The following is an 18514-nucleotide window of genomic DNA, read 5'->3' on the forward strand; positions in this document are numbered from 1 at the left end:
TTCTTAAAGAATGATGAATTTAGTATAAGCAGTTTTTTTTTGGCCCCTTAGCGTTTAACTATGTGTTTTACGTTCCAGATTGGTAAATCATTTGTGTTTCGTTCACCAAGGATTTTATTAAGGTGTATGAAGATGATGGGTTAAAGGTAGGTGTTAATGGTGGTAACTGGTAAAATATGAACAGGGGTGCTGACGGAGTAAAAGCAGCACGGGTGGCCACCTATATCTTAGGTCTAGGTGTCTTTTTTATTTTTCCATTTATTTACTTGCGTGTCTTTGTTATTGGTTGTATTGCCACATCATCAGAGATTGATCTTCACACAACCAAAAGCGTTTGGTAATTGTTAATGGAAGGTTTAATAGGTACATTTTTAATACACTTTAAGTGCTTAATAGGTTACAACCCTAGTTGAGGTGTCTAAACGAAATTTTATGACAAGTTCAGGGGGCTGCTTATGTATTTGTATAATTGTTGGTGATTTATCCCTACTCCATACAACATTTTCTATTGTTTATGACAATTACTCACCAAAAATAGGCAGATATTTGTAAGTTACAATTGTGTTAATATCTGATGGAATCTTGAACTGCTTAAAACCGTTGCCATTGATGCATCTAGCTCTCACAGTTGAATTTCTTGATCTAACTGGAGATGTATTAGCTTTTACTGCCCTCGTCGTATTCAGTTCTCATTAGAATATTTCAATTAGCAACCTGCATTTAACTGGTACTTGGGTCAAATTAATATCGAGATACCAAATTTTGCAAAATTGGTAGGAAATGGAAGATTCATCTACCGAAACATTTAAAGATGTCACATCTAAAAAAATCGGAACAGGATCGCCACCCGATAGGTTTAACTCCATACGGCAAACCATAATAATTTAGCCAATTGATTAGCAAGCATCATCAATATCTTACAGGAAACTGGGATGAGTTTTCCCTATCTATAGAACTATCCATGATTTCAGGCCTAAAGCTGAATCCCGTACAACAACAAAATGCATTAAGCCTTATCCTTAAACCACATAATATGTCCCAAAACCAAGTATATAGTGTCAGCTTACAATATGTAAAGCATAAATTTCAGGGTAGAGCCCCGATACAATCATAGCAACTCGTAAAACGGATGCTATTACTATTACAATCCGAGGGAGTCGATAGAGGGAGTGCAGAGTTTAATACAAAATAACTAAACTACTAAAATGAAAAAAAGCTCAAAGGCACAGATGAAAAGTGTGGCTCACAAAGATAGCCATCTCAAAGCTAACAATGCTTCTGCTCTAGTGTGGCGTCTCAACATCTAAATCTCTAAATGTAAAGGAGCAAGTCTACCGACTCAACAAGTGATAACTTCATCCAAATTAAGAGACAAGTTAAAAACTTCATATATCGTTACCACAGTGACAGAGTCTACATCCACAATGGCATCATATAAATATGGAAATATATACCACATATAAAGGTGTCAACCGGTTCATTGTAACCGGTTTTAACCGGTAACCGGACCGGTTAAACCGGAACCGGAACCGGTATAACCGGTTAACCGGTTCCGGTTAACCGGATATTAGTTTACCGGTCCGGTTCCAAAAAAATTTTAACCGGAACCGGACCGGTTAAACCGGTTAAAATTAAAAAAAAAAAAAAAAAAAAAAAAAAAAAAAAGAGCCGTTGGGCCTCGGTAATGGACCGTTGGCAACGGTCCATTTGCAAAAATGACCGTTGCCAAACGGTCATTTTCTTAATTTTTGGCCCCCAAATTTTTTTTTTTAACACTTTAACCCCTCCCCCACCCCTATATAAACCCTTCTTCATTTTCATTTCAATTCACTCTTCTTCATCTTTCTCTCAAATCTCAATCTCTCAATTATAGTTACTTTGCAATAATTAGCCACAAAGTCTTATTATAGTTTCAACTTTCAATTATTAATTTTGCAATTATAATATTGTTGGTGGAGTTGGTGATTTTGCAACAATCCGAAGTAGCTTTGGTGGATTTGCAATTCTAGCCGCCTTCGCTTTGTTGGAAATTAATTCGGCAATTTGGTACCTTCGTTCCAACTCTATCTTTAATTTTCGCAATTTAATTCTAGCAATTTATTTTTCGAAATTTAATTTACGCAATTTAATTCTAGCAAATTTAATTTGTTGTAATTTATTTTCTTGTGATTTATTTGATTGTGATTTAAATTATTTCTATTTAATAATGTCAAAGAGATTAAGACGTGGTGTCGGTAGTAGTAGTCGTACTGTTAGGGGTGCGCTTAATGAGGAAACATTTGTGGAAGAAACACCTAATTTAGGTATTGATGTTGGTGGAAATAATCCACTTTTAGGTCATGAGGCAATGCAACAACATTTTACCGCACTTTTAATGAAGACTTAGATGATGATGATGATGAAACACAACCCCCCGAAAATCCCATAGGAGATACAGGTCCTGCACAATCACATACACAAGACAAACCGCCTAGAACTCGTAAGCCAACAGCTAAAGTTTGGAAATTTATGACTAAGGATAGGGAAAACCAATCAGTTACATGTACCCTATGTGCACAAGTATTTAGTTTTAAGCAAGGAACTGGTAAGGATGGTGGAACAGGTACACTAAATGCTCATATGAGAACCAAACATATGGATATTTGGGGAGAACAAACGGGTTCAAATGTGGGGGGGATTCAAATGACGATAGACCCACGAACCGGTAGAAATTTTAAGTATGACAAGAAAAAAGAACGCGTAGAAATAGCTAAAATGGTAGCTTATGATTGTTTACCATTTTCCTTTCCCTCGGGTTTGGGGTTTGTTACTTACATTCAACGTTGTTATAACCCGTTATTTGAGGTATTCCTAGAAGTACTTGTAGAGCCGATGTTATAGATTTGTTTAAAAAATATAGATTTTATTTGCGCCATGTATTTAATTCTTTAAATTGTAATGTTTGTCTTACCGCTGATTTGGGTCTTAGTATTAACCATTTAGATTTTTTTGCTATTACATGTCATTGGGTTGATGACAACTGGGTTATGCAAAAAAGAATTATAGCTTTTTTATACGACGAAGGAAAAGGTCGTCACGATGGAAAATTTTTAGCCGATTCAATGTCTACTATAATGAGATTTTTAACATTTATAGAAAAACACTTTGTATTGCTTTAGATAATGCTTCTAATAATACAAAGGCAATTGGTCTTTTAAAAAGAGAAATAAACCCTCCTCTAAAAAATATTTTTCATGTAAGATGTAGTTGTCACATTTTAAATTTAATTGTTAAAGATGGTCTTATGCATTTTGATGATTCTGTTCAAAAAGTTAGAAATGCTGTTGCGTTTCTTTTTTGTAATGCTAATAGGGGAAGAATTAGAGATTTTAAGAATGCTTGTGTGGAAAATAACCTTAGACCTAGGAAAATTCAAGTAGAAATTGAGACTAGGTGGAACTACACTTACATTATGCTACAACAAGCATATGAGTATAGGATTCCCATACAACAAGTTCACAACAAGTATAATATTGATAGTGAGGATTGGTTAACTTTTAGGCATTGGGAAGATGTTAAAGAATGTATTGAACTCTTAGAAAATTTTTATAATGCAACTCTTGCTTTTTCTAGACAATTATATCCCACGGTAACCGGAATTTTAGCCTACTTAGCGGAAATAGCTATAGTTTTACAAGAGTATAAATATAAACCCGATTATCAAGTGGCTATTTTTGAAATGATAATCAAATTTAAGAAGTATTTTTTTCCCATCCCAACTTTATTTATATTGGGTTCCCTTTTAAATCCTTGTTTAAAAGTGTCTTATACTAAAAATTTGGTTAGTCAAATTTATACATTTTTAGAAATTGAAGAGGGAGTTCAACCATCTTTAGCTGAAGCCGATCTCGCTATTGATGATGAGTTTTTACTCATTATTCTAGTTTGGAAGAACGTGCTACACCCGTTGCTCCACGCCCTACTACTTCTCAGAGTAGCAAAAAGGGCTTGTCGGGTTTAAAAGTTTTACATTCACAGCCAACGTCTTCTTCTACTGCAAACTTTGATGAATTTAACTTTTATTTGATGCAGCCAAATGTGGATATCAAGGATGACTTGGACGTCTTAGCATGGTGGAAGAAGTACAAGGCAAGTTATCCGGTACTTTCAAGAATGGCTCGAGATATCCTTACGGTTCAAGTATCAACCGTGGCTTCGGAGAGCGCATTTAGCCAAGAAAGACAACAAATTGGAGACCATAGACATTCATTATCCGGCTTTAGCTTGCAAGTACTAGTGTGCATTCGAGATTGGATTAGATCGGAGCGACGCAACCAAAACTCAGAAGCGGAGCAAGGCGAAGAGGAAGAAATTGAAGATTTGATAGCTAGTAGACCGGACCAAATGGAAGACTTTGAAGATATTTCCATGACCGAATATGATGTGGGGGAAATTAACGAAATGGTTCAAAATTGGTGATTTTATTATTCTACTATTTTTGTATAACTCATGTATTATTTGCAAGTTAAAAAAAATACAACTTGCAAATAAATGTTATCCAAGAATGAATAAAATATATGGCTCATTGAGCTTTCTTCTATTTACTTGTGTTCATATTTTTACTTTTATTAAGTTAGGAATATAAGTATATATAGTATATAAGTAAGTATATATAGTATATAGTACATATATACAAGTATATATAAGTAAGTATATATACTATATATATTAAGTTATACACATATATAAGTATATATAGTATATAAGTATATATAGTATATATAGTATATAAGTAAGTATATATAGTATATAGTACATATATACAAGTATATATAGTATATAAGTAAGTGTATATAGTATATAAGTAAGTATATATAGTATATAGTACATATATATATAAGTATATATACTATATATACTATATATATTAAGTTATACACATATATAAGTATATATAGTATATAAGTATATATTAAGTTATACATATATATAAGTATATATATTAAGTTATACATATATATAAGTATATATATTAAGTTATACATATATATAAGTATATATATTAAGTTATACATATATATAAGTATATAGAGTATAGTATGTAAGTTATACATATATATGTGTACGAAAAACACTATTCTGTATTGCTGACTTGCTGTTAGGTTGTTAGTCAGTAAATATTTAAACTTTAATTATAAAGTTGTATAACATATGTAAATATACCTATAATATACAAATAAATACTATAATATATATAATACAAAAAATAAAAAAACAATATTTTAACCAATCCAAACCGGACCGGTTCCGGTTTGGACTTTAAAACCGGTTAACCGGAACCGGCCGGTTTCCTAACCGGTTCCCGGTCCGGTTCCGGTTGGAACCGGTTGACAGGTCTAACCACATAGCACCATTTATGCACATTAACCATTTCCATACTCAAAATAGGATAAGGGTACAATCATCATTCATCACTTACTTCTAACCTCTTTATTAGCCCAAACCTTGATAAAACACCTCTCTACAATGCTACAATGTCTATACTAGAAAAGATAATCACAAGTACCTGGATAATTAAAAAAAAAAAGGAAAAATAATTAAAAAAATTGGTTAACTCATCAATGATCTAGTTAAGATGCTTAAAACAAGGTTATGAATAAACCTCAAACATGCCTATGGTCAAACTCCATTAATTGAATAAACCTAAGTGAGAATAACTCTTTCCAAGTGTAAACTTGAGTTCTTCACTTGAATTCTTATGGAGAATCTTGATGGGATGTTATCCCCTTCGATCGCTCTCCACAATTTGGCGAGCAAGAGCTTATTTTATTGTTTCTTCTTCAGCAAAAGCAATTCCATTTCTTGTGCATCTTCCTCCAACAGAGTTAATGGCATTGAATCTAGCTTTACGCTCTTCTTTTCTCGCTTAGGCTACAACTCTGTGTATTAGTATTTTAACCTCTGCAGCCGCTGCTGGAAGTCCTGTCCAGGGGATAATCCTATTTGATATGGTAGGTGTTTGAAAAAGGTGTTTTTCCCATCCTTAGGTCGTGCTGACATTGAGAAAATAGATGGGAGTCGTGGTTTATATAAGTGGAGGGTTCGGACACACTTGAAATGGCCTAAGTACCCTCAAAGCTTCACCGCCGGAAGCCTTTGACGCGACAAATCAAGCATTCCATAAAATTTCTTGGCCAAAATGACCTCTAACACATCGCATCAACATTTTCTGTTGTGCCATGTCAAGTGTTATCCCTCAGTAGTGTGCACGTTCACTAAATGGTCGTAACTTTGTCCAAATGGCAAAATGTTTGAACACTTGGAAACGAGACTTCAAGGGTTACAAGTTTTATTCATAGCTCATTATCACGTCTTTATAGATTGAGACTTGTGCATCTTTAAAGTTAAGCTATATTTCACTTGTTAGCATAAGTGCAAGGTTCCACCTCCTCTTGTTTCCAGAGCACTCAGATAACACCAACACATTAAGCACATATGCTTTCTCATGTTGTGTGTATATATATATCTAGTCAAGAAATGGGACATTACTGTTACATTGGGACTCACACACTTGGTTTGTAAGATTAATTGTTGAACTGGATTTCATTTGTCTTGCATATTTTTCTTTTTCATGCTGTTTTTCAGCTGGTGCCAGTCAGCAGTAATTTTATTTGACTTCGTATTTTTCATCTTCTTAAAAGACAAAGAAGAATGGAGAAACTGGTGGTAATCCTCATTTTTACAACTGTAATTATGAGTCTTGAATGCCTAGTACAATCAGATGCCTCTACACATCGGTATAAAAGTGGAGATGAAGTCCCTCTCTATGCAAACAAGGTCGGCCCGTTCTCTAATCCCAGGTAGATGCCTTGACATTTCCATCACTATGTGTTTGATGCTTTTTTCTTATGTCTTTCTTGGAATATCATCCATACTTCAGTTTGTGTCAGGTAAATATAATTTCATTAATGGTTTAGTTCACCTGCTAAAAGAATCACTTCATCAACACTTCGGCATCACATACAAACAAGGAAATTCCTGTCCCTTTCTCCAAAAAGTCACCGTCCATCTAGTTTCTATTTGAAGACACTTTGTTCATTGCTGCATACGTATTAATAGATCAAACTTCTTCAATTGTTTTCTGATCAATCTTATTATTTACTTGCTGCTTGATGTGGAAGGTTAGCTTGGTGAAGCAGATGTTGATTCTACCTGATTATAAATCTGCTAATACCCTTAGGACTGGTCAATAGAAAACGAGCATAATATAATTTAATAAATCAGATATATCTCTTTGTGGATTAAACTAAGGCGGTCATCAAAGGCCTTAGATAATCTTGTTAGGCATTTTAATGTAGCAAATGCAATGAAATATTCCTCTAATATTTCTTACTGTTTTTCTCTGTTTCCATAATATTTTTCATTTTTCCTATTGCAGTGAAACTTATGCTTATTTCGATCTTCCATTTTGTCGACCAGGTTTTCTTCTTGCACTTTTGTTACCTTGATTGTCGTTTACTCTGATAAGAATCCTCTATATTATCGCACATTACATCCTTTTCTTTCCTTTCCTTTCTTTTGTTTTTGTCAATCTGCTCTTAAGGTCTTCTTATTAATCTTACATATTGTGCTGAAACATTGGCAGATAATTTGGAAAAGAAAAAAGAATCTCTGGGTGAAGTGTTGAATGGAGATCGCCTTATGTTTGCTCCATATAAGCTCGAATTTTTAGTGGACAAAGATGCCAAGGTTTTATGTAAGAAAAAGTTGACAGTGGAGGAAGTTGCACAATTCAGAACCGCTGTTGCACTGGATTACTACGTCCAGATGTACTATGATGACTTGCCAATATGGGCATTCCTTGGGCAAGTCGAGAAGGAGGGAATCGATGACCCTAATGAGTACAAATATCACATTTATACGTTTTATCACTTCGAAATTTATTACAACAAGGATCGTGTTATTGAGATCATCAATCGAATCGACCCATCTTTTACAACTGATGTAACAAATGATGAGGAAGTTAATGTAGAATTCCGGTACACAGTGGTGTGGAAGGAAACTGAAACCCCATTTGAAAAGAGAATGGACAAATACACGATGTCTTCTTCTCTGCCCCATCACTTAGAAACTCACTGGTTCTCCATTTTAAACTCATGTGTGACAATTTTCATCTTGGTGTCATGTCTGGGAACAGTTTACTTGCGAGTCCTGAGGAGAGATATTTATAAGTAAGAAGATATATCCATTTTGTTCTTTTAGTATGATATAGTTTGATCTTTGTATCAGACTAAAGATACTCATTTTTCCTCAATCTTGTAAAGGCTTGCACAGGATGAGGAATTTTCTGATAACCAAGAAGAAACTGGGTGGAAAAGCCTCCATGGTGATGTCTTCCGGTACCCAAAGTACAAGTATTTGCTTTCTTCAGCGCTTGGTTGTGGAACACAATGTTGGCAGTGTCAGTATTTTCTGAGATCATCTTGTTTAAAGAAGAAGGAGAACTTCAGCATGAACTATTTGTGAAAATTTATGCTCATTAGAAATTCTTTCTTAATCATGTTTCTGCAGCGGGATGACCATTCTAGGTTTAGGCGTGCTTGGTGTTTTTCAACCGTATGATCGAGGAGTTTTGCCCACTGCTTTGATCATAATATATGTAATAACTTCTGCAGTTGCTGGATTTTCCGCTGTATCTTTTTATCATCAGCTCGAAGGAAGCAACTGGGTATGAAATGCAGGATTCTGCCTATCTTTAACTCTTCTTTCAAACTGAGCTCTTAAGAGAAGACTGTACAGATAACCTTATTAACTTGTTTTTGGCATGACAGCTAAGAATTCTGTTGCTGGCGGGAGGAATATTCTTTTGCCCCTTGTTGCTAACCTTTTTCTTCCTTAATCCTGTTGCCATCAACTATGGGTCTACCGCAGCACTTCCTCTGGACACAATTGTTGTTATACTTCTCCTTTGGGTTTTGCTAGCATTACCTTCACTTATATTAGGTGGGGTTTCTGGGAAGAGAATAAAATCGGAGTTTCAAGCTCCTTGTCACACCACAAAGTGTCCTCGTGAGGTTCCACCACAGCCTTGGTACAGGAGTATCGTAATTAAAATGGCAGCGGCAGGAGTTTTGTCTTTTGCTGTCATCTATGTTGAGCTATATTACATACTTGCAAGTGTTTGGGGTCACAGGATATACACAATATATAGCATTCTTTTTGTGGTATTCATTCTCCTTCTGATTACAACTGCTCGTCTCTATTGCTATGACATACTTCCAACTCGCAAGAGAAGATCATCAATGGTGGTGGAGGTGCGGCTTTCTCATCTTATTACTATGATGCTTTTGTTACTGTATATTGGTTTCTTTTCATAAGGTGTAAATTATCATGATCTCCTACCCAAATCAGATTGATTTTCTATTGGTAAAAGGAATTGGTGGGAGAATTTCCATGTCTTTGTTTCCCTGAATTCTTGTGTCTCCCTTTAGTTTGTTCTTGTCTATATTTGCCATTTTATGACCATAAGATAGTGAATGCTCTTTAAACAAGTGCTGCTTTCATGTTTTCTGTTATATGTGCAAATTCATAGTTCTAAGAAAATTTTCGTCTTTATTCATCAAGCAGTAAGGATGAAAAGCTTTGCTTGAAAGGCTTGGGTTTGATTCTTGTTCTCAGCAGTTCTCTTGGTGGATGATCCGTAAATCTAAATTAAGTTTTCATTCAGGCCTGTGGCATGCCATGGCCCTGTAGTGCTGGTAATCTCCCCTTGAACTTTTTTGAATCGAGAAATTCCTGAGGGCCAGTAGCGCACGGTTTGAAACTCGATGGATAGTGGGCTCACCCCTTTACCCTTCTCCACTTCAATACCATGCTTTTGTATGCGGAAGAGTTCAATCCATGATGTGCGCTTCACCCACACGTCATGTGCTGCGCTCTTGCCTCTAGACCAAAGCCCTGTGGACCCTCACTTAAACTTTTAGTTAACAAAAAGGAATGCAAACTACAAGAGCCTCATGCTACTATTTCTCTTGTTGTTTTGGCTCTTTACAGCTGATATGATACTAATATAAGTTTCAGGATTTTACAAAGGTCATAAAAGTGAATCAAATTATCTGTTGAACAGTCATTTGTTCATGCATCTGAGTTGTTGGGGTTCATCCACCTGACTGTTGGATGAATGATTGGGTATTGATCTAATACTAAGGGACTGTTACCTGACAATGCCATAGATAATCGTGGGGAACTCCTCACATGAAAGAGTGCTTAGAATATGTACCTCGTTTTTGTCTCTCCTAAATTTTGTTTGCAGTTCTACCTCGGCACATTAAATTTTTTAGTTTCTAACATCTGTTAAAGGTCTCCATTCTAACCCTTGTCTCTTTAAACAAAGCCAATAGCGAGCATTTGTCTGAATTTAAGTGCCATACCAGCGTGGGATTTCGTTTAATTTGTGAATCTTTCCAGTCTTAATCAACAGGAGAGAATTCCCTAATCTTCATTAGCTTGTATTTTCCCCCAAAATGCAGCAAGTCAGGTTCGAACCCCTGACTTTTCTTAGAGAATTGAGGGGCTTGACCAGCATACTAAGAAGCTCTTTGTTTTCATTTGCTTTTATACTTTCTAAAGAATGTGAGTAGATTTTTCTAAGTAATCTTTTGTTGAAGTCACCTGAATCTCTACCTTTCTGTTACGGTTGTATAAGAGGTGCCAGAGTCTTGCCTTACCGTATAGTGGTTCATGAAGATATCCTTAATTTAACCATCTTATCCATTTAGCTTATTGGAGAGCATAGCCTTAACTTTGCACTATAGGAACTCCCTGCTAGTTCCACAAGGACAGTAGCGCACCGAGTTTTTTTGGTCTTGCAGGCTGTACTTATCTTCATTTCCAGTATTTTTCCTGTAAATTATCTTTGCAAGAGGATTGTCTTAGTCACCTATAATTGCTTGAACTTCAGCATTTTGCACTGATTGCTATTGAAATATTCTGCTATGCCTTTGTGGCTGACTAATTGCTCACTTGAAACAGGTCTTTTCTTTGTGGTGGATCGACTGGCTTGTACTTATTTGGTTACTCCTTCTACTATTACTTTTCCCGGTCAGATATGAATGGTTTCATGCAAACCTCATTCTTCTTTGGATATATGGCTTGCGTCAGCTATGGCGTCTTTCTCATGCTAGGCACTGTCAGCTTTCATGCCTCTTTGCTATTTGTTCGTCTCCTGTATGGCAGTATCAAATGTGAATAGCCGGTTGCTTTCATGAACATCCTTAGCTTGTTTGGAGGAAGTATTCATGCCGTATTTTTCATTTACCTGTAATGCTGACAGTTCAATTTAATGTCTTTACATTCTGAGATGTTGGCAAAGTTTAAGAGGCTGTTCTTATAGGAGGAGGACACAATGTGCCTATATTGTGGGAATAAAGAGATTTTCTTGTTCCAAGTTTAGCTCAATGAATGAAAATAGTTTTTTGTGTTTTCATACTCCTTGAACTGGGGCCTTTACAATTTACTAGCTTATAGTCTTGTTCAAATTACTGCATTTGTGCTTTGTACTACTCAAAAGCTCTACTACCACCACAACTCCTTTAACCCTTTCATTTTCTTAATCTATTGCTTTGGTGCCACTGCAGAAGACATTGTTAGTCAAAGTTGAGGAATAGATAAGTAAATTGAGGGATGTAAACAAAGATCTCCTTAAAACAAGAGAGGATGCAGAGTAATAGGTTTAGCATTTTGAAAAACTGGTTTATCAACTGTGGCTCAATGCTTGCCTGAGGGCTGAAACTTTTCTAGAGAAGAAACAATCAACAATGACGCTCCAAATTTAAAGCATTTATTCAGATACATCAAGCACCACTTGCATTATTAAATCGCTTAACCATGATAAGTTGTATTGGTTTGGTGCCCCCACCGAGTATTTACACTAAGTCAATATATGTATGTCACGTGTGTGAATATAGTGTCCTTTTACTTAACCATGATTAATTAATATGTATTTTTACTTTATTAATCACTATCATAATAAATTGTATTGGTTTGATGTAAACACTGAATGCAGGTTAACGATCACTAATTTAGAAAAAATATCTTCACCTACTTGACTCGAAAACAAGAATCAGATATGCGCAGTAGCTGAGATCTTGTAAACCTAATAAATCAATAAATGAAAAGGGTCAAAATGCTCCTAATGTGTTGGAAATGACTTAGATTTGTTCTCCTTCCATCTATTGGGCCTCAGTTGCTCTCCTTCTTCCGACTATTGGACCCCAATTGACTTTAAGGTTAATTTTCAAGTTAAAAACACTCTTGCTTCAACCTATTGGACCCCAATCGCACGTAACATCAATTTTTGTGTAAAAAATACTGCTTCGTGAAATGGAATTATGTGATTGCACATAGAGAACTTAATGAAATCGGAGGTAATTATTTATTGGTCCACATAGCTCCAATCATAATTAACCCATCCCGGTTAATCCAAAGCAATTAGAAATCATTGTTTTGTACCTAGTTTCTTCAATGCTTCACGTTTTGGAGCTAAATAGATCTAAAAGACAATGATGCCTTATTCATTTGAGCTGCGAATTTTGGGTTTATTTATCGATCGGGTCCAATATCCACGTCGACCAATAAATCAGTATGACCTCTATAATTAAAGTCGGGCAATTTGCAGATGCCCTTCGCTGGGGGTGGTCTTTAATTTTTGTCCCTCAAAATGGTGGTCTTTAACTTTTGCCCTTCTGGCAGAATTTGCATGGGCAGAATTCTGCTTTGCGAATTTTTATTTTTTTTACTGAGCTGGGATTCGAACCCACAACCTCGGGGTATTAGGCGAAGGGCAAAAATTAAAGACCGCCCCAAATGAAGGACAATCCGCACAAAAAAAAGATTAAAGTCTCGCATACGTCACCTCATAATTCTGTTAAAAGAAGGGATATATTTAACCGTAAGGGCAAGTGGGATCCAATAGGTGCGAGGGGAAAATTTATTATGATAATTAACATTAAGGGAAATTGGGGTTCAATAAATGGAAGAAAGGCAAATTTAAACTGTTTTCAATACGTTAGGAGCATTTTTAATCCTTTCCCGGTAAATAAACAAAACTATTTCCGCTATCAATTTAAGCCTTTTTATAAGGTAATTCATACGGTTCAACAATGCTCTCCTGAACCTTTAAGGAAATTTTGGGATTTACTTGTACAATTTTTCTTCTATGTTAAACTTTGGCCTCATGGTTATTTGTCAATTTTATTATGATTTAACATGTATCTTGATAGCAAATGAAGCGCTGACCATGTTTGTTGCAAAGTCACGGTAGACGTGTGGACGCCCAAAAATATTATTTTAATTGAAATGTGAGTAGGTGTCCAACTTACATGTTATGTATTATTTCTGTTAGTGTACGCTGAAGCATATCAATTGACACTTATATAAGTATTTTAAATTTAAATATTTTCATATTATTTGACAGAAAAATATATTATGAGTTAATTTACACGCAAAAAGATCAATCCAAAAATTCAGTTCCAACTGTATACTCCCCAAAACCAAACATATGACAAAATATTAATCAATCCAAAAAATAGATCCATGATACCCTCCCCCAGGGGCGGAGCCAGCCCTTCGGGTGTGGGTTCGGCCGAACCAGTAACTTTTGTCCGAACCATATATTTTGTATTAAAATTTTTGTCAAATATATACAAATTATTAATTAAAAACCCAATAACTTTAAAGAATTAGAACCCCGAATCCACAAATTTCGAATCCTGGCTCCGTCTCTGCCTCCCTCACAAGCCCATTGCCACAATATGTTGGTACTAAAATCTCACGTTATCTTAGTCAGCAAATAAACGAAATGCAACTATCAAAAGCAAATGCATATATTCTCTAATTAGTTAATGCCAAACGCAAATGTCCTATTACTATCTTGACTTATTAGTACATCTATTTTTTAGTCAGACACTCTTATTCCTGTTCTTTTTTCAGTTTAATAATCAGATATAGACAGCGGCATGATATACTACGACATAATGTTTAAAGAGATTCAATATTGAATCATTTAAAAAGTAATTTCAAGTGATTACTTATAATGAGCAGAACTAGTAATATAAAAAATAAAACAAATAACTTTTTAATAGCAGATTAAATTATACACAGTGTAAAATTTCATTAGTCTGCCAATAGATTTAGGCCAATAATATAAACGTTAGAGATTAGGGCTAAATCCCAGCAAACATAAAAAATTATGTGATATCTTCCTTTATGTGTAAGTATTTTTGAAGGAAAAAATAATCTAGTACATCTATATATTTGTTAGATGTAATAGATAGTCCAAATTAGCTCAGACATCATTGCTTTTAAAAACAAAAAACAAAAAAAAAAAGATGAGATATAATTGTAAGAATTGTTTATTACAGTACTATTTATTATTCAGTACATATTAAGCCGATTCAAATTTGTGCGGCCTAAAAATCACTAAAAGGGAAAACATTTTTACTTAAAAGTTTTTTCATTTTTCACTCGAAGATGAAACTTAACACAAGCCAAGAAAATGACAAAATATTGTCTCTTATGTTTGAGCGTAGACTCAAAATAGTCCTTTAAGTGTGCACTTAGTAGTTTTGTCCTTTAAATTTGTCAAAAGTTAACATTTTTATAGTCTCTATAAAATACTTACTAAGCTTTTGTTCATTAGATTCGGCAGAAACAGTGGAAATATTTTTACTTATAAATATCAAGAAAGGCCTATAAAATATGCAACACAAAAACTATATAAAACAGAAATTATACCTCAAAAGTTGCACTCGATTTTAATTAAAAATAACATAAACTACATAAATTGTACCTCTAAATGAGATTTCCCACTTATTTGCTTCTTTTTCCATAGTTCTTGTTAAATCTAACAGGCAGGGTTCGGTATATATTGAACCTGCAAGGGTGGCTTAGTTGGTTGAACATGGGGCTTCCATAATGGAGGTCTTAGGTTCGAAACTCCCTGCCTGCGATAGCAGGTGATTTGCCTTCTGGGTCGAGCACATCGCACGGGGCTTGTCTAGTGCGGATCATCTCTCATATGTAATTTGCGGGCTATTGCACAAGAGCGAGATTTACCTTGTGCACACTCGAAGGGTAGCTGCAGCGGATTCCCTTGTCATAAAAAAAAAAATAGTTTGGTTTATATTGACGAAAACTAAGGCACTTTTGACAAACTTAAAGATTAAAACTGTTAAATTCATACTTTAAGGGACTATTTTGAACTAACCCTCAAACACAAGGGACCATTTTTATCATTTTCTTAGCACAACCCTCCAAAACAAAATGTGCACGTTTTAACCTAATATAAGGAGGAAATGAGATCTCGCCCTCTTACAATTAGATAGAAGAAATTGATCTTTTCAATCTCTTATGTATAAAAAATAAAAAAAAAATTTGTAAAAAAATCATAAAATTGAAAAAAAAAATGTAAAAGATTAAAAAACTATTTCTCCCCCTAGTAAGAGAGGTCCACACTGAATTGACCTTAGCTGGCCCCTGCCAAAATATTTTTGCAGCGAGTCCATGACTACCTTTGTTTTTTTCTTTGTTGTGGATAGAGAGTCGCAGAGGAGAATTATTGAAGTGGCTACGTATGGTAGAAACAGAGGAAAAGTTACATAATGGCACTCTGGCTTTTGTCTTTTTGCTCTTGTCAACCTTCTTATATTGTTACATCTTTTGACTTTGAAACTACTGTATATTCACTTTCTCTAGCTGTCTACTTCTTTTTGTTTTGAAATTGAACACTAACGGGTCGTTTGGTTTGAAGACAAGTAATGTTGGAATTAGTTATATTGGGATTAGTTATCCTATGATTAGTTATATTGGGGTTAGATATCCTGGTATTATTTTCTATCCACTGTTTGGTATGTTGTATTAGAAATAACATGCATTGCCTAATTTTTAAGAAGAAATTGTTTGTTTACAAAAATACCCTCCACCTTATTTAGCCTAAAATGCCTAAAATTTCCCCTCAGGGTTATTTTCGTCATTTTTCCTGTTTTATCCTGGGATAAGTTATCCTAGAATTATTATTCCACCCTCTGATGGGTATAAGTTATCCCGGTACTATTTTTAATGCTGAGATAACTTATCCCAGGATTAACAACCAAACAAGTGATAAGGTGGTACTAAATTTTTATTCTAAGACTATTTTTGCTTAGACTTCATACCAAACGTTCCCTAAGGGATCGTTTGGTAGCTGGTTAGGAGTTAAGTTATTTATGTATTAGATCATGTATGGTATTCTTTTGTCTTAATGCATATGTGGCCCTCTAAACTTATTCTTTTTTTTTCATTTTAGCGCCTCAACTAAGTGTTGTTTCTATTGAATCCCTGAATTTGGCCTCAAGTGTGGATATCAAACACAGCGCTTACATAGCATATATGGTGAGTTTCACTTTTTTTTAGCCTTGCGTATGAATGTCAATCGCATCCTACGTGGAATATATTTAATGTAAAATCCAATGTAAATACTATCTGAGCTTGCTAGTTGCCTTGAGCTTTCAGGTTGTCCCATTCCAGCCTATCAACAGAGTAAAATTTAATGTAAATGTGTGCCAAAATATTCTACTACGCATTATTGAATTGACTCTCAGATTTACTAACACTCGGAATGTGCTTATATTAAATACATTCCACGTAGGATGCGATTTGTATTCACGAGCAAGGCTAAAAAAAATAAAAACTCACCATATATGTATGTAAATTGGATTGTGTTTGATAGACACACTTGAGGCCAAGTTTAGGGGCTCAATAGGAACAACACTCAGTTAAAGTGTCAAATTTATTTATTTATTTAAAAAAAGGACAAACTTAGGGGGTTGCATATGCATTAAGCCTATTATTTTGCTATGTATAAAATTGAACACATCTAATTACAATGTTTGGTTTTGATTTAGAAACATGCATAATTAATGCATGTATAAGTTATGTTGGAATCTATATATGATTTAGATCAAAGGTGCAAATATACCCCCCAATTTTGCGATTTAGAGCAGATATACCCCTCGTTACAAAAGTGGTGTATATATACCCCTGCCGTTATAAAATGATATAAATATACCCCTACCGTTACAAAATGGTGCAAATATATCCTTTTCACTGACAAGAGTTTTTTAAAAAAATCATTTAGGTTATTTTTTAATTTAAAAAAATACCACGTGACTTTAAAAAAAGTCTACATATTTTTTTTTGGGAAAACTACATATATATACATGTTAAGGAGAAATAATCACGAAACGTGACAATAGTTTTCCTTATTTACAAAACATAATGATATATTACAAAACATGACGGATTTTCATATATTTTTCGTTTTTTTATTTTTTTCCAAAAAATATATTATTTAAAAAAAAAATTTAAAATATTTTAATTTTAAAAAAAAAAAAATATTTTTATATATTTTAAAAAAAAATCTCTCAAAGGCTTAAAAAATTACCTCAATTTTTTGTGTATGAAACATGTATGAAATGTGTATATGTGAGCTAAATTTTGTAATATAATTTTCATACACAAAATTGTGAGCGAAAACTTTAAGCCTTGAATATTGTATGAAAGTTGTTACAATGTTGTTGTAGTTGTATTAATTTTCTAGAAACCTAATATGAACTTTATATACGAAAAATTTGAATGAAAGTCTAAGTCTTGAGCGAGATATACACATTTCATACCATTTTCATGCATTAAATTTTGAGCATAATGTTTAAGCCTTGATCGAGATATACACATTTCATATGTTTTTCATACATAAAATTTGAGCGAACTTTTTAAGCCTTGAGCAAGATATACACATTTCATACACAAAAATTTGAGCGATTATTTTAAGTCTTGAATGTTGTATCAAAGTTGTATACAATGTTGTTGTAGTTGTATTAATTTTACAGAAATCTAACATGAACTTTATATACGAAAATATGAGCGAAATTTTAAGACTTGAGCGAGATACAAATTTCATATTGTTTTCATACACATAATTTTGAGCGGATTTTTTAAGTCTTGAATGTGATATACACATTTCATACACTAAATTTTGATCGAACTTTTTAAGCCTTGAGCGAAATATACACATTTCATACAACTTTCATACATAATTTTTTGTGCGAAAAAAATATTAATTTTTTTTTTTTAAATAAAAAAATATTTTTTAAAAAATAATTATTATTTTTTATTTTTTTAAAAAAAGCATGTTTTGTATAGGGTTTGTAATGTTATGTTTTGTAAATATAAAACAATCGTCACGTTTCGTAAATATTTCTCCTTAAGATGTATATATATGTAGTTGACCCCTTTTTTTTAGTAGACATATTTTTCTAAAGCCATGGTAATTTTTTTTCTGGTGTGTCGAGCATGGTTCGTTTAAAAAAATATCTCCGTGACTTTAAAAAAAATAAGTCTATCCATTTTTTTAAACGAACTAGATCCGACTCATTAGAAAAAAAAATTATTATGTAGCTTTAGAAAAGTAATTAAAAAAGTCACGTGACATTTTTTTAAT

General features: G+C 33.9%; 1 pseudogene; it reads left to right on the forward strand.

Annotated features, from left to right (window-relative positions):
* The first annotated feature begins 5345 nt into the window (after positions 1–5345).
* On the forward strand, positions 5346–11462 carry LOC132611246 (transmembrane 9 superfamily member 3-like; annotated as a pseudogene).
* Positions 11463–18514: the final 7052 nt, after the last annotated feature.

Source organism: Lycium barbarum, chromosome 9 (assembly GCF_019175385.1).
Source record: "Lycium barbarum isolate Lr01 chromosome 9, ASM1917538v2, whole genome shotgun sequence".
Taxonomy (NCBI): Eukaryota; Viridiplantae; Streptophyta; class Magnoliopsida; order Solanales; family Solanaceae; genus Lycium; species Lycium barbarum.